At 51.2% G+C, this 8,417-nt stretch overlaps 1 pseudogene; it reads right to left on the reverse strand.

The window, feature by feature from the left end:
* Positions 1-5,685: 5,685 nt before the first annotated feature.
* LOC147959004 (uncharacterized) lies at positions 5,686-8,214 on the reverse strand (annotated as a pseudogene).
* Between the last annotated feature and the right edge of the window lie 203 nt (positions 8,215-8,417).

Raw genomic sequence — 8,417 nt, forward strand, 5'->3', positions numbered from 1 at the left:
GGAGCTGTCAGTTGGTGCAGTTCTAAACAAAGCGTCGTAGCGGGATCAACATGTGAAGCGGAGTACATAGCTGCTTTGGAAGCAGCGAACGAAGGAGTCTGGATGAAGGAGTTCATATCCGATCTAGGTGTCATACCTAGTGCATCGGGTCTAATGAAAATCTTTTGTGACAATACTGGTGCAATTGCCTTGGCAAAGGAATCCAGATTTCACAAGAGAACCAAGCACATCAAGAGACGCTTCAATTCCATCCGGGATCTAGTCCAGGTGGGAGACATAGAGATTTGCAAGATACATACGGATCTGAATGTTGCAGACCCGTTGACTAAGCCTCTTCCACGAGCAAAACATGATCAGCACCAAGGCTCCATGGGTGTTAGAATCATTACGGTGTAATCTAGATTATTGACTCTAGTGCAAGTGGGAGACTGAAGGAAATATGCCCTAGAGGCAATAATAAAGTTATTATTTATTTCCTTATAATCATGATAAATGTTTATTATTCATGCTAGAATTGTATTAACCGGAAACATAATACATGTGTGAATACATAGACAAACAAAGTGTCACTAGTATGCCTCTACTTGACTAGCTCGTTAATCAAAGATGGTTATGTTTCCTAACCATGAACAATGAGTTGTTATTTGATTAATGGAATCACATCATTAAGAGAATGATCTGATTGACATGACCCATTCCATTAGCTTAGCACCCGATCGTTTAGTATGTTGCTATTGCTTTCTTCATGACTTATACATGTTCCTATAACTATGAGATTATGCAACTCTTGTTTACCGGAGGAACACTTTGGGTACTACCAAACGTCACAACGTAACTGGGTGATTATAAAGGAGTACTACAGGTGTCTCCAAAGGTACATGTTGGGTTGGCGTATTCCGAGATTAGGTTTTGTCACTCCGATTGTCGGAGAGGTATCTCTGGGCCCTCTCGGTAATGCACATCACATAAGCCTTGCAAGCATTGCAACTAATGAGTTAGTTGCGAGATGATGTATTACAGAACGAGTAAAGAGACTTGCCGGTAACGAGATTGAACTAGGTATTGGATACCGACGATCGAATCTCGGGCAAGTAACATACCGATGACAAAGGGAACAACGTATGTTGTTATTCGGTCTGACCGATAAAGATCTTCGTAGAATATGTAGGAGCCAATATGGGCATCCAGGTCCCGCTATTGGTTATTGACCGGAGACGTGTCTCGGTCATGTCTACATTGTTCTCGAACCCGTAGGGTCCGCACGCTTAAGGTTACGATGACAATTATATTATGAGTTTATGCATTTTGATGTACCGAAGGTTGTTCGGAGTCCCGGATGTGATCACGGACATGACGAGGAGTCTCGAAATGGTCGAGACGTAAAGATTGATATATTGGAAGCCTATGTTTGGATATCGGAAGTGTTCCGGGTGAAATCGGGATTTTACCGGAGTACCGGGAAGGTTACCGGAACCCCCTGGGAGCTAAATGGGCCATGATGGGCCTTAGTGGAAAAGAGAAGAGGCAGCCCTACATGGGCTGCGCGCCTCCCCCTTCCCCTAGTCCTATTAGGACTAGGAGAGGTGGCCGGCCCCCTCTCTCTCTTTTCCCCCTCCGCAAATCATATTCCAACTAGGATTGGGGGGGGGGGGGAATCCTACTCCCAGAGGGAGTAGGACTCTCCTGGCGCGCCACACCTTGGCCGGCCAGCCTCCCCCCCTCTAGTACTTTATATACTGAGGCAGAGGCACCCTAGAACACACAAGTTGATCCACGTGATCTATTCCTTAGCCGTGTGCGGTGCCCCCAGCCACCATATTCCTTGATAATACTGTAGCGGAGTTTAGGCGAAGCCCTACTGCTGTGGTGCATCAAGATCGTCACCATGCCATCATGCTGACGGAATTCTTCCCCGACACTTTGCTGGATCGGAGTCCAGGGATCGTCATCGAGCTGAACGTGTGCTCGAACTCGGAGGTGCCGTAGTTTCGGTGCTTGATCGGTTGGATCGTGAAGACGTACGACTACTTCCTCTACGTTGTGTCAACGCTTCCGCAGTCGGTCTGCGTGGGTACGTAGACAGCACTCTCCCCTCTCGTTGCTATGCATCACCATGATCTTGCATGTGCGTAGGAAAATTTTGAAATTACTACGAAACCCAACACAAGTCTCCGCGGATGTTGGCAGTATAGTTTAAGTTTCCAAACCTGACCTGACGGCCAGGGGGTAGCTCTAGATCTGCTCCAGATGGCCAAGCGAGTTGGCCCGCAGTGCGAAGCCGCCGAATACGAAGATCTGTCCGGGGAGAAAGACCTCACCCTGGATCGCATCATTACTGATGATCGAAGGAGCCATCAAGCCTTATGGTGACGGCACAGTGGAACTCTCAATGAAAGCACCAATGTCGGTGTCAAAACCGGAGGATCTCGGGTAGGGGGTCCCGAACTGTGCGTTTAAGGCGGATGGTAACAGGAGGCGGGGGACACGGTGTTTACCCAGGTTTGGGCCCTCTCGATGGAGGTAATACCCTACTTCCTGCTTGATTGATCTTGATGATATGAGTATTACAAGAGTTGATCTACTACGAGATCGTGGAGGCTAAACCCTAGAAGCTAGCCTATGATTATGATTGTTCTTGTCCTACGGACTAAACCCCCGGCTTATATAGACACCGGAGGGGGCTAGGGTTACACAGAGTCGGTTACAAGGGAGGAGATCTACATATCCGAATTGCCAAGCTTGCCTTCCATGCAAAGGAGAGTCCCACCCAGACACGGGACAAAGTCTTCAATCTTGTATCTGCATAGTCCAACAGTCCGGCCAAAGTATATAGTCCGGCAGTCCGAGGACCCCCTAATCCAAGACTCCCTCAAAGGGGAAGGGCGCCCCAGCGATCAACACCACGTGGGACGTTGACAGCAGTCTGGAACGATGCCCCCGCACTAAGCCCTAGGCTGCATCGTAAGTGACATGGCTCGCTCATGCGCGCATCCGGCCCTTTCTCTTCATTATCTTGACACAGTTAATTGTACTATTGAAGTCCGGCCCGCGACCTTATCCAGCGATCCTCATCTGGAGGTTCGTTGGCTCCGTCAGAGATGGAGAGCATGTCGCCACCGCCTACTTATTCCCCCGGGGCCAGGGACGACACCGAAGTGTTATCCCGAGGGACCGCTCCGAACCGGGGAGGAGCCCAGGACACCGTCCAGGAGGCGCCACAAGGCGAGACCTCCACTGTCGGACACATGGAGGAGCCGATCCCCATGGAGACTGGCGAAGAGGGCCGCATCCAGTTCGGCCCTCGGCCGAATACGATTCTGGAAGCCCATATGGCTCCGGAGTCGGGCGAGCAGCCCCCTTTGAAGGAGGGGGTGCACCACTTCCACCGATGGCCCCTGTCCATCCAGGGGCGCCGGATAACCTGATGGAGGCGCTTCGAGGCGCCTCCGTCGTGGACGAGCACTGTGTCCTTATGGGTGTGGTGATCGAGAAGATTCAGTCCACCAAGAGTGGACTGAATGAAGCCTGCAGCAGCCTGCTGACAGGTTTCGAGGTAAGAAATAGAAAAAAAAACCTGTGTAGACAGTAGCCCCTGAGACACTGTCCGGTGTTCGGCAAGAAGAACCAGACAGAGGATCAATCTTTTGTTATAGGAGACTAACATAATATGTATGAATAAGCAGGCATCGCTGTTGGCTGCAACCTCGCATGCTGCCGAAGTCTCTAAACTGAGGCAGAGGCTGGAGCGGACCGAGAACGAGCTCGGCGAGGTTAAGGTTTGGCTCCAGGAAAAGGAAGGTGAGTGACGACTTGTTGTGTGTTCGAAAAGGAGAGGCACTGCATATTGACCACAGTGTCGTGATATGTGCAGGAGCCGCGACCGAGGTGGAGGCCCTGAGGAAGGCCCTGGGCAAGGCCGAGGAGAAGGCTGTCCAGCAGCAAGCCGCCCGTAAGAAGCTCAAAGCCCGGGTCAAACAAGTCCAACAGGAGCTCTAGGATGCGGTTAAGAAATGCGAAGCCTTGGAGCATGATGCATCGGTTCAAGGGACCGAACTCGCCAAGGCTCGTCAGAGCGCGGAGACAGCACGGAACGAGGCCCAAGCCTCCCTCCAGGATATCCAGGAGGCCAAGAAGATCACGGCAGGTAAGGCATTTAAGATGCAAAGCAAGTATGCAGAGAAGCAGTGCCTTTTACTAACCCGGGTTCGGAGTTCCCCAGGGGCTTTTGCGGATTTACCACGCAGTGTATCAGACGCCGCGGAGTTCTATCGAGCCGAAGGAGGGGGTTCTACGGAGAAGCTATTCTGGTCGCAGTATGCGGTGCCAGAGTATGCCGTGCCTTTCACCGATCAGCTGAAACAGCTGGTGGAGCTGCATAGGATGGCCGAACTAGCCATTAAGGATTTGATAATCCGGCTATGGCCAACCGAAGCTATGCTAGGGAGCTACTTCGGACTCGTGAGGCGGATGATGGACGCATGTCCTTGGCTAGACGTCTTCTAGCGCTTGGCCTGCATTGAAGGTGCCTGCATGGCTTTCGCTCGTTGCAAGATGTGGTGGGCGAAGATGGACGTCGTCGAGGTGACCAGAGGGCCACCGAAGGGCAAGGAGCACCACACACCCGAACGGTATTTTGCGGATGTCTTGGAGGGGTCTCGCCTTGCGGCAGCACAATGTTCGTAGGACGTTGTATTTGAATAAATGTATTCGTGTTGCCTTTGCCTTGTATTATAAAAAACAAAGCCTGTTTTGTGATGTAATTTTGTTATGCTTTAATTGTTTCCTCCTGTGCGGCCATGTTGTATGTAATCTGAGGGTTGGCCAGTCGTCGGCTTCTGCCCTCACGTAGGTAGTAGGGAGGTGTTCGGGATGGAATCTAAACAATCTTGATCCAATTATATGGTCCTTGAAGGAGTTGTTTAGCGCAACGAACAAGGCAATCGGACTATACGGCTTAAACGCCCTCACTTAGCCATAGGAGTTTTATAATAAAGCATGGGCGCAACCCCTGGTTCAAGGCAAGGTGCTGTCCGCATGTGATCAGGAAGTGCCGATCTTTCGCATAATGTGGGAACAATCTCCAACGATTTGTAACCCTCAAACAGCTGACCGGCTCTCGCCATACAATGACAGTCAGTTTTCGGCTTTCTCTACTGAGGTGCTCATCTGGTCAAGGCCAGGGCATAATCGCAGTAGTTCTCCCTTTACTATCCTAGCCAATTTAGCGGAACATAGGGTAGAAAGCACAGGAGCCGGGCAACCCAACTATTGACCAAAGACATGATTCGGAGCCAATGCATATAATGATAAATTCAGGGCGCCGAACTTATCTTTAAGGATTATTCGGGCTTTGTTGCCGTATCGTGGGGCGATGGGGAGCCCTGGCAAATATGAAACGTACCAGAGTGTACGGTTGCTAGGAAATAAGTAATATAAAGGATAACAGAGGGAGAACAGAGATAGGATCTGGAGCCCTTGAACTTGGATCATGAACTGTTTCCATTATAGTTGGGTTAATGCGTCCAAGCACATTGGTACAAAATAATGCAATAAGCAACCGGCTATTTGACATGCCATACCCAAAGGCGGGCTACGCGTGGGTCCTGAAAATGGTTAGCCTCTAGGGCTTCCCATGTACGCCTATGCTCTGTGTCAATCCAGTGTGTTTGTCCTTTGATGGGATCGTTAATCAGGCCGTTGAAGGTGGCCCCCATAGGAGAAACCTGAAACAAGTAAAAGAGATAGTAAAGTTATATGTGTGTCCGGGATCGGTCTAGCCGAACCGTGGATCCTAGGATAGCTTGTGCCTCCGTCGATGCCCATGGAATTTTGAGTGCATAGTATGGACGCGTGGTATGAATGCCACTACCTCATCGGGATTGGGATGGAGGCCGAATTGCTAATCGAGCTCTTGACGAGCCGCGCTGTCCTGTTGCAGTGTAGCCCAAACCCTCTTAATGATGTCCAGGGGCTCGGCAGCCAGACTATGATGCTGCTTGAGAAGGCCACTTTGTACCTCTGCTGCTAGGGCGGCGGTGTGCTCCTCTATCTGGAGGGAGCGTTCTGTGTTTCCGTTGACTATTATGACGTCGCGCGGACCAGGCATCTTCAGCTTGAGAGAAGCATAGTGTGGCACCGCGTTTAATCTAGCAAACGCGTTCGTCCGAGCAGTGTGTGGTAGCCGCTGCGGAAGGTGACGATATCGAAGATTAACTCCTCACTTCGAAGTTGTCCGGAGAACCGAATACCACCTTCAGCGTGATTGAGCCCGTGTAGCAGGCCTCAATGCCTGGTATGACTCCTTTAAAGGTAGTCTTTGTGGGTTTGATTCGTGAGGGATTAATGCCCATCTTCCGCATTGTATCCTGATAGAGCAGGTTGAGGCTGCTACCACCGTCCATTAGGACTCGTGTTAGGTGAAATCTGTCGATGATTGGGTCGAGGACCAGTGCGGCTGAACCGCCATGCTAGATACTAGTTGGGTGATCTCGACGATCAAAGGTAATCGGGAATGATGACCACGGATTGAATTTTGGGGCGACTGGCTCTACCGCGTAGACGTCCCTAAGTGCTCGCTTGCGCTCCCTTTTGGGGATGTGTGTAGTGTATATCATGTTCACCGTTTTGACTTGAGAGGGAAATTTCTTCTGCCCTGCAGTGTTTGGCTGTCGGGGCTCTTCGTCCTCGTCCTCACTTTGTGATCACTTTTCTTCGCTTTCAACATTTAACTTGCCAGCCTGTTTGAAAACCCAACAGTCTCTGTTGGTGTGATTGGCTTGCTTATTTGGGGTACCATGTATCTGGCACGGACGATCGAGTATGCGATCCAGGCTGGATGGTCCCTCATTGTTCCTTTTGTAGGGCTTCTTTCGTTGGCCGGACTTGGAGCCGCTGAATCCGGTGTTAATGGTGGTGTCATCGGTGTTGTCGCTGTTGCTTCGGCGTTTGTGTCTGTTGCGCCGGAGCTTGCCGGAGCTGTTCTTGGCCTTGGAGGGCCTGCTTCATTGGCTGTGTTTTTGCTTCGAGCCAGCCAGCTGTCCTCACCCGCGCAAAAGCAGGTCATGAGTGCCGTAAGGGCTGCCATAGACTTCAGCTTTTCTTGGCCGAGGTGGCGTGCTAGCCATTCGTCACGGATGTTGTGTTTAAAGGCCACTAGGGCTTCGGCATCCGGACAGTCAACGATCTGGTTCTTTTTGGTTAAGAACCTAGTCCAGAATTTCCTGGCTGATTCTCCAGGTTGTTGAACTATGTGGCTTAAGTCATCGGCATCGGGTGGCCGGACATATGTACCTTGGAAGTTGTCAAGGAAGGCCTCTTCCAAGTCCTGCCAGCTGTCGATGGAATTCTCAGGCAGGCTATTCAGCCAATGTCTAGCTGGCCCTTTTAGTTTCAGTGGGAGGTATTTGATGGCGTGGAGGTCGTCTCCACGGGCCATGTGGATGTGGAGAATAAAGTTCTCAATCCATACTGCGGGATCAATTGTTCCGTCGTATGATTCAATATTGACGGGCTTGAACCCCTCGGGGAATTCGTGATCTAGCACCTCATCTGTGAAGCAGAGAGGGTGTGCGGCGCCTCTATATCAGGGCGCATCACGGCGCACCTTCGATGGAGTCCTTCTGCGGTTATCGGCCCGGGTGTGACTAGGTTTGTCACGCCCGAATAGGTAGTTGTCATCCCGAGTCGAGAAGCTTCCTCGCGATCTGTAGATTGATCTGGTGTGTTCTGCTCTACTGTCTAGCTCCTGCCGAAGGTCGTATGTATGGTCCCGAGCTGTTCTGTCCCTGTTTTTGCGAGGTGGTGGGGCGGGCTGTTGTTGGCCCGTGTTGCCACTTTATCCCGATCGCGGGCTGGTCGGTCTGCCACGCTATCCCGACCGCATGGCGGTCGGTCCGCATTGCGTGAGGGAGGTATGGGATCTGGTGCCTCCTCATTGAACTGAGGTAGCAGTCTGCGCTTTGGGTAACTCTTGGCTGGGTGCTTGAGGTCGTATTCTTCGGCTGCCAGGACATCAGTCCACCTATCAATGAGCAGGTCTTGATCAGCTTGGATCTGCTGCTGCTGCTTCTTCAGGCTTCTTGCAGTGGCTATTAGCTAGCGCTTGAAGCGCTCCTACTCGAGGGGTGCCTCAGGCATGATGAATTCCTCATTGCCGAGGCTCTCATCATCCTCGGAGATTGGACGATAACTATCATCATCTGGATCATTGGGCATGGCCTGTTTATTAGGGTTATCTTGCCCGTTGTCTTGCTCCTCCTGTTCGGATGCAACCCTGACAGGGTCTTCATTGTTTTCTACGTCGCCCGGAGTACTATTTTCTCCGGTGCCAGTGTCGTCATCCTTTGAACGACGAGTCTTGGAGCGGCGCTTAGGGCGCGGGCGCTTGGACTGTGTCTCCGAAGGTTTATTCGCTACTG

The sequence above is a fragment of the Triticum urartu genome, chromosome 7A (genome assembly GCF_056163025.1).
Source record: "Triticum urartu cultivar PI428250 chromosome 7A, HENAU_Tu73, whole genome shotgun sequence".
Classification (NCBI taxonomy): Eukaryota; Viridiplantae; Streptophyta; class Magnoliopsida; order Poales; family Poaceae; genus Triticum; species Triticum urartu.